Raw genomic sequence first — 9,298 nt, forward strand, 5'->3', positions numbered from 1 at the left:
AATAAAACAAAAAATTTTTAATTTGTAAAGTCTTGAACTCGATCTTGAGTTATATGTTAAAAGAACAAAAGTGCGAAATGCAACTCAAACGTAATTTAAATTTTAATCGTTAACCGGTCAGAGTGGAATAAGCTAGAATTTACAACAACACAATTCATTATCGCATAGATCGAAATAAAAAAAAAAAAATGAAAAAGCCAAGACAAGTTTTTGTCATGCTAGTCGATCTCCTAAAATGGTTGCTTAGGCTTGCAAGAACTGTGTTACGAACAAAATTCAATGGCGTTGACTGTGTTTGTTTGCGCTCAGATGAAAAACAAGTTTTTCAAATATTTTTTTTTCTTTTTTGCCTCTTACAACTAACCAATATGTTTGCTTTTATATGCGTACAGGTGAACATATGTATTTCGGACAACGTGTTGGTTTAACTAACCCGGTGTATACGTTGCCTATCCCTTCAAAGTCTGAAGTATGTTGCTTTCTTCAAATTGTTGTTTATGATGTCTACACACACACACATCATAAACAAACCATTTGAAGCGACTGTTTCAAGAGACTATCAATAATTGCAGCTCATAATAGTTGGTTAACAGGCACCTGCTCGGTAAAATGATATCTTGTGGGACGTGAAAATTATTACTGGTTTTCATTACTGGTTAGGGCAGATCACGCCTATTTAAAAGCATAATTTGCATAGCAACATTCGCTGTTTTATCTAAATTTTCCTGCTTAAGAGACTTCTAATAAGAGATCATTAATGAGATGAAATGGTTAAATAAATTTAGAATATTATTATTATTATTAATTTCGCCAGAGAAATAAATTCTAAGACTAAACTCTTAAAAGCACTACCATCTAAGGCTATCGGCTTTTATTAAAAAGTCTCCGCACTTGAGATTCGAACCCACGAATAATATCATCACCAAGAACGAAACAGAAATCATAGGTTTTTGTTTCTTCTCGTATGAGCAATCACTTCATTTATGATGGTCGGAAAGAAATGAGGCGAGAAAAAGAGAGAGGAAAGCGACCGCAGCCTTACTGGATGTGTTACGCCCTTTATCGACTACGCCCAAAGTAAACTCTACCACATTGAGATTTGAACTGGCGAACATAGAGCTAATTGTCTACATTCTTACTGACTCGTCTGATCATGTACGGCGATGTGATTATGATGAACGTGATAAGCTGAAATATGGCCGGAGATTTATTTATAGTGGAGTTCCTTTGTCAAAGTGAACCTGAGCCCTTACAAACGATATAAATAGTTGCCGAAATCCCTTTGCGTGAAAATTTCAGTGCAGTTCTATTTCTTAGGTTTTAACATGTTTCCTTAGGACAAGAAGTATTTACCTGAACAAGGTCAGGTCAGCTCATTTATGGATCTTTCCTATAGTGAAAATAACACTTTTTTACCCTAAAAATTTTCGATTGCCGCCTTTCTTCGCTGCTTTTGAGATTATGCCGTCACATTTTTCTGATTTGTTTCGATTTCCAGTTTTCTTCATTTCTATCTATTTTTTTTGGGTTATATGCCCCCTTTTCTAATTAAAGTTTGCTAAGCCAGTTGTTCCTTAACAACGTTTAAATATTATTAAAATTTTTCGTCGAGTCACCTACTCATTTTGCGACAATTTCAGAAAACCTCCACTTTACATCCACTATAAGCCTCCTAATTAAGGCGATATTGAATAACTTTGGAAAAAATTTTAGTCGTAGGGTAACGTTCTCATAACAATAAGGCAAATAACGTAAACATAAAATGACAAAACATTTTAATTGCGTTTGACATTTATTGATTACGTACCGCCCTTGGAACCTGCACGTTTTTCCTGCGAACAATTTTAGGCTGTCCTTTTGTGACGAATTGGAAAAATGAAGAATTTTCTGTCTACCATTTCCGCGGGGCATCCCGATCCACTGCCGTCTTAGTAAAAGAAGCGGGCGAGTACTCAAACTAAAGTTTAGCGAAAGAGGAACAACTTATCTTACCATAATAATTGCTATTATTTATTGCAAATATAAGTTTATCCTATTTGTGAGTTCATTGAATGAAACGAAAAATATGAAGCCAGCTTAAAATGCACTTTTAACTTCCGTCTCTGGCCCATATAGACGAAATGTTGCATTGTATTAGACAATGTATCGTGTATCGTATCTTTTACATCATGCCCTTGTATGGAATTTGAGAGCAAGTAATTAATTGTACAGATCAGCATCAATTCGTCTTCAGACGTCTAAGCTAAGTAAACATGTGTTAGGGAAAACGCCACAAACTTTTTCCTTGATGTAATATTTGAATCTCCGACGCATATGTCAAAGCGTTACATCCATTTGCCAAAGCTATTACTGTTATTATTATAAATTTTTGAAACTAAACAAAAAGTTAAATTCTTACATTAAAAGGAAAAAATGCTGAACACTAGCCACGTGGGGTATTATCATCTCTACAGGTGAAGTTAATGTAGCCATAGACACAAAAAAATATTCTATTCACAACTGCGAAACCAAAAGTTTAATTACCTTAAGGTGTAAAGTATAAGATCTTTGCAAACAACTTAACTCGAATGCTTCAGACTTGAAAGCTTAAGAAGAGTAGAGACGGACTGAGACAACTCAAATGCTGAACATATTTGTTCTCATGTCAGATTCGCTATTTAAAATAAAATCGTGCATCTTTTACCTTTTTGTTTTGCTTTCTGAGACCCGGCTTACGCTGATTTATATGTATTTGGGATATATATGAACGAAGAGAAAAACATTTAAACATTGAATTATTTTTGGAATGAAAATGCAAGCATATGCTCGTCTCGTATGCGGCGTATGCGTTCAAGTCAACAACAACAACAAAATAAGAAATAAATAAGAAAAAATGTATATTTTAGTTTTTTTTGTTTTAACACCAAAAAATCAGGTTGCGTTTAATTTTACAGTCGAATGACCTTGAAATGACGTAACCAATGTTTAATAACCAATATAAAAAATGAGTTTATTTTGCTGATAAACAACATCAATTTTGAGAAGAAAACGAGCGCTTGAATACGAAAAACAAATGACAACACAAACGTACACAGACAACAAGGAGTGTGGTGTTTGCATACTCACGTATAGTTGGAAAAAACAAATGAAAAATTTAATCGTAAAAGACAGATGAGAAAAGCTAGTAGATGTTACGAGCTTTGGGGGACGGATAAGGGGAAATAAGTTTAAAAGCGTAAGTAATAATTGAAAATTATTTTGAAAACTTATAATAAAATTTTTTTTTTTTTTTAATTTTCTTGAAACTCGAGCAACTTTTAAAATTTATGTTGAGTTACACTTCTTGCTTGGACGCGAAAACTTCGCACGCACACTTGTGCATTTGGGAAAATGTGGTGCATTTTGCTTTGAAATTTTTACGTTTCGTTGAACAATACTTCATTTTCCGGTATTTTCACTTTAGATTGCAATAAAAAAATTCGAACTGACGTTCAATGTTTTTCTTTTTTTTTTTTTTCTTTTTGACGTAACGTTCAGTGGGTATCTATTTCTTTCTTTTAATCGATATCGGCAATATCCCTAATTGCATTTTGTAAAGTACTAACGAAACCTTGCGACCAGTCGCGCTACAAAATCTATTCGATTAACTTCAAATCCATTGTTTTTTTTTTTTAATTGGAAACAGTTTTTATTTAATAGTGTCCTTTATTTGGGTCTTTGGCTCTGGCGAATGCAAGAAAAACGCAAATATTCATTAAACATTTTTCTGATCTATCTTTACTCAATAAACTCTTCTTGCACTCGCTCTGCAGCACTTATCCAATAGAAAAGTCTTTGCAGATAGACTTGAAAAAGGTCCAGCTTTCGTCATACCAAGCGCTTCAAAATCATTGTATGAATCGGTTTAAGCATAATACCTCCTTGTTCGTCCATCTGTTGTCAGGTCCTAATTTTAGAGATACCTTGACGAAATTTTGTACATTGACATGTCTTGGTCAAAGGACAAATCCTGTTCAATATTTTTTGGACCTCTAAAAAAAGCCTAAAACTTTAAACATTTGTTGACAGAAATCTGTGAAAAGCAGTGCATTTCCGCACACTAGATGAATGTATACAGTTTAGATCACAGATGGAATCATCTTTTGAACCCGCTGCCATCTAAACGTTCTTTCACAAGAAAAAAAGAAAAAATCCCTCACGTGGCAACAAGTTCTAAAGTTTCATGATAAGAGTTTCTCCAGTATAATATTAGGATGTTCGGAAAGTCATTTCCAACAGAAAATTTACTTGTACTTTTCATAGCCAAAGACATTGTATATTTTGACAACCGACCAAGCAGGGTTTGTTTACGAAAAAGCGGAAAGTTCAAAGTAACATTTCCGACATATTTCACTTTTCTACTATCAAAAAGGTAAAAGTACTGTTCAGACAAGAGAGAAGATGTATTGGCAGAAGGCCAATGCAAAAACTGGTTCGCAAAATTTCGCTTTGGAAAATTCTCAACGCAAAGAGGCACTTTCTGAAAAGTAGCTTGAAACAAATGGAAACAAAGCAAAAGCATCAAGTATTACAAAACCGCTTGCGACAAGTCATGAGTTCACTGAGAGATAGAAAGACAATAGCCTTTCATTTTGACTCAAAAAAAAAAAAAAAATGTAAGCGAAATGACTTTCTGAATACCCAAACAGTATTATATCTTAATGTGCTGTGCAAATTTTGGCGCACATAGGTATATTTTATGATCTTTGCTCGTATAAGACTCCCTATGGAAAATAAGCGCAGGAAGCGATAATTTTTGAAATTTGATGGCGAAAATAGGTAAAATATTAGTTTGGGGAAAAAGAAATCCATTATTTTTATATGAACTTCAGGACTTTATTTAACATGCTTCGGATTGTCCGATTGGGGTCAAATATGCACCTTCTTGTTGTATGATTTGTTGCCATTTTAAAGGTAACTTCAAAATGCCTCTCTCATAGAAGTCCTGGTCTCTATTTGCAAAAAACTCTAGTAGTCGATTTTCACAATCCTCCCTAGAATCCAATTTTTTATCATTAAAGAAATTTTGCAATGCAAGAAAAAGATGATAATCGCTTGGTGCCAAGTCCGGACTGTATGGCGGATGCATTAAAACTTCCCAACCAAGCTCCCGAAGTTTCTGGCGAGTCACTGTAGATGTGTGTGGCCTAGCGTTATCCTGGTGGAACACGACACCTCTCCTGTTGGCCAATTCTGGCCGTTTCTGGTCAATCGCTATCTTCAAACGGTCCACTTGTTGACAGTAGAGATCAGAATTTAGCGTTTGGCCATATGGAAGCAACTCATAATAAATAATCCCCTTCCAGTCCCACCAAATGCATAGCAAAACCTTCCTGACCGTTTGTGAGGTGCTTCACCGCTCTTTGACCACGATCGTTTTCGCACAGGGTTATCGTATGTGATCCATTTCTCATCTCCAGTCACCATCCCCAGTCACCATCCGGGTCTATCTCATTCCGTTTGGCCAAGACTTCGCAGATGGAAATTCAATCCATCATGTTTTTTTCTGTTAATTGGTGTGGCACCCAAACATCGAGCTTCTTTTTGAATCCAGCTTTGTGTAAATGGTTTAAAACTGTTTTATGGTCGATTTTTAGCTCCTGGGCGATGTTACGACTGCTAACACGCCGGTCAACTTCGATCATTTCTCCGATTTTATCGACATTTTCGACGACCGGCCTACCTGTGCGAGGTGCATCTTTAACATCAAAAATTCCTGAACGGAATCTACGAAACCAAAATTGCACATAATTGGCTGTTACAGTATCGGAACCATAAACACCATTCACAATTTTATTGCGAAATGTACAGTATCGGAAATTGTTTGATCGATACTTTACGAGAAATCTATCAGTGCAGCCATCTACCGAAAAAATAATGGATTTCTTTTTCCCCAAGCTAATATAATAGTAGGGCCCTTGATAGATTTGGACTATGTTGGGAAAAACTTATAATTTTGGGTATTTTAGATTGTGGACAAGTATACACTGATGTTAAATTAAAAGATGTACGGTGTCTAATAAGTGATCTTGCCCATATATAAAGTTGGTTTTTTAATGTTCAAGACTGTGTGACGAAAAAGTCTGGAAAGAGCGTTGGTCATTCCTATTTTTTACTTTATTTTTGATCTTTTAAAGCTTCGATCCTAAGACTTAATCGCGAATAATTTATACTTAAGACAGAAAGGGGTGAACAGGTCTGCTCAGCTCTCGGATGCTCTCTATCTCATCGTTAATTTACTTTACATATTTATTCTCTTAAAAGCAAAAGCGCTGCAAGATACAGGCTTAGCGCTTAGCACTTTCAGGCAGGATAAAAATTTTTGTCGAAAGGCCCCTAGGTCGGGAAAACAGTACGTAATGTCTTCTTCACGTTGGATCTACTTTCTAAGCTATTAATAGACAATTTCACCATTTCATCGGTCTATGTTTGCCGATTGTAATGGAAAGCGTAAAAGAAACACTTGACTCAAAAGACATGGTTTCAAAAGAAAAGATAATTAAAATTTCAGGGGCCTTTAAGTGAGTAGCGACCCTCAATTCTTGAATTTGTAAAGAGATTATTTAAAACGACGAGAGAGAAAAACGAAAGAGAGCGAGAAAAGGTTAAAAAATTCACCAGATATACTTAACGTTGATTAGGAGTTTGTCTTCTAGGAACAGCAAAGAAATGACGTTTGGCTTTGTTCAAGTAATCACCACTAGGTAATGATCATCACTAGGTTGTGGCCGACATTTGATTCCAACCTAGAACAAAGATCCATTCACTCGATCGCGATACGTTGATCGTTTATATACAAGGTTGTATTAAGTGTGTGCGAAGGACATTAAATAGATTCACATTTTATTATACCGATCGAAACAGAATCACATTTTCAAACGATTTAGGTCTGCCTGTCCGTCTACCTGTCTTGTTTTCTTGTATTCAACCTATAAGGCACAATTTTTGAGATATTTTGATGAAATTTGATACACGGATGTGTTTTGGCCCAAGAACAAACGCTATTGAAATTGGTTCTGCTCGAACCACTTATGCGATCACTTCGTATTTAATGTCTTTTTCAAGATGTTGTTATATGAGAAACTGTAGGGTGATATTCGATATCCAATTGTGGGCCGTGGCCCAAAATAGTCTCTTTACTGGCTTGTATTATTTCATAAAACTTGGCAGGTAGATGTAAGAAATAAGAACCATATTTGCATTATGGTAAATATAGAGGAACGTTTCCTTTTGATTTAGTTCACTCGTTTTTCAAACTTGACATGTAAGAAAAATCTTATATTCCCACTTGGAGCTCGATCGTACAGGTTATAAACTTTTCAGGGCTTCGTTTAGGAAATGTGGAAAAACCGTTAACTTTTCGCTTACTGTTGGTGAACCCACCCAACGATTTCGCTGATTTCGGAAATTCACGAGAGTGAAAGGAAGAAATTTCAGATGAGTGTTTTTTCTTTATATAAGTATGACTGCATGGATTCTGCTGTTGATTTTCATTGAAAATGTAAATACATTATGAGGCGCGTGCTGGACATTTCAATACCTTACAGTGCCTAGGGCAAATGACGATCGAAAAGCTTGTCTGAGAAGGGTTTTTAAAACAATGTTGTGTCACGACATCGATAGGTTAGTAGGATTACATAAATGTGTTGCCGAAGTTGACACACTATATGGATAGTTTGCATCTACATCTAACATCTCCACGTCCTACGTCCTACATCCTACGAACTTATTGAGCGAAGCCTTTTACGGGAGTGTTAATGAGCTTTACAAATTATATAGACGGTTTAACAAAATTAAAGCAACATCAACAAACCCAGATTAGCAACGAGCCTTCCATTCTGTGCTTCTTATTCGTTTAATGAATAATTAAAAAATGTTTTCATTAAAAAAAAAGTTCCACAGATTTATTTCATGCATTTCTCTCTCTGTCGCCAAAAAATACTAATAAACCAGAAACATTTATATTTAGTTTAGCTGAAAAGTATAACCTGATAAAAAAGAAATAGGAGAAGAGAAAATCTTCTTGTATTAAATAATCATTAATTAAAAGGCATTTGAAAGAATATTTGAAATGTCACGTTGAAGATGCAGCCATACTATGAAATACTAAACATCACCGCCATCATTTTTCATTACGAGTGAAAAAAGAATAAATAAAAACCGAATAAGTGAACAAAAAACGAGTAAAGTGCTCAAGTTGTATAACAAATTACTGACTTGCTATTTATTCATTTAGATTTTAATAAATAATTTTAGAAGAATTTTTCCTTTTCCCGAGTCTTTTATATTACGGGAGAGAGGAGTGAGAAATGTGTATATAACCTAGAGCGACGCTTGGGTATTTATATCACTTCAAATGAATGTAAATTCAAAACAATTTTCCATACTTTTAGCAAGGCGATCGGAGACAACAACAGTGACACATCAAGATTTTCAACTTTTGTAGCCTTTTTGGTTTTGATAAGTTAGCGATCTAAGGCCTATTTTAAACGTAATCTGTAGTGTTTACCTAAAACACTTTTTCAACGTTTCGCATGCACAATAAATCTTATCTCAGAGGACGGAAAGATAGAAATTTCTGCGATTGGAAGATTCCAATGTGGGAGGGAGGATGCACAGATGGGCAACCCAAGTTTGGAATACGCTTTTGCGAGCTTGCTGCAAATGTTACCAAAGAAGAGACAAAGCCAGTGTGACTTCATTTTTTTGAAGGGAAACTGAACAAAAATTTCCTTCTACAAGAGAGTGCAAGTGTTTGGCTAAAGCATATTATCAGCGAGTTAACGATTCTACAGAGCCATGAGTATCATCGTAATCATCGTCATCGCCGTCTGATTTAGACAGTTTTAGTAGCAACGGAATTTTGAGAAAATATTTTCTCTGAATAGAACTTAATTCAAATTTAAGCGATTATCAAATTAAAATGTTAACGATGCTGCGACAATTTAATGCTAAGCAGTCACTCAAGCAGACTAGGAATGCTGAACGAACAATTGAATAAATATAAGAGAATTAATGAAGTTGAATTGGGAGAAGAGAAAAAACCTTGAAAATTTCTAACTTTTTAAGCAAACAACTTTTCGTTTAATAAACAAAAAAAAAAAAAAAAAAGGAAAAAATTTGAAAATTAAAATTAAATTTTTAAAATTCAAACGACATGCATATAATCGGCATGCTGGAGCAGACGACGGCTGTTGTCGATGAAGTAACAAGAGGAATCAAGCCATGGTCATTATGTAAGAGTAGCCGCACAAAAAAAAGCACTGAAGATATCACAAGA

General features: G+C 35.0%; 1 protein-coding gene across 1 annotated transcript in view; it reads right to left on the reverse strand.

Moving 5' to 3' along the window:
* The window catches only part of LOC119640759 (transcription factor IIIB 90 kDa subunit), a 41,769-nt gene that overhangs the window by 4,235 nt on the left and 28,236 nt on the right, over positions 1-9,298 (reverse strand). The gene's annotated exons all lie outside the window — the stretch shown is intronic.

Source organism: Glossina fuscipes, unplaced genomic scaffold, assembly GCF_014805625.2.
Source record: "Glossina fuscipes isolate IAEA_lab_2018 unplaced genomic scaffold, Yale_Gfus_2 127, whole genome shotgun sequence".
In the NCBI taxonomy this organism is placed as follows: Eukaryota; Metazoa; Arthropoda; class Insecta; order Diptera; family Glossinidae; genus Glossina; species Glossina fuscipes.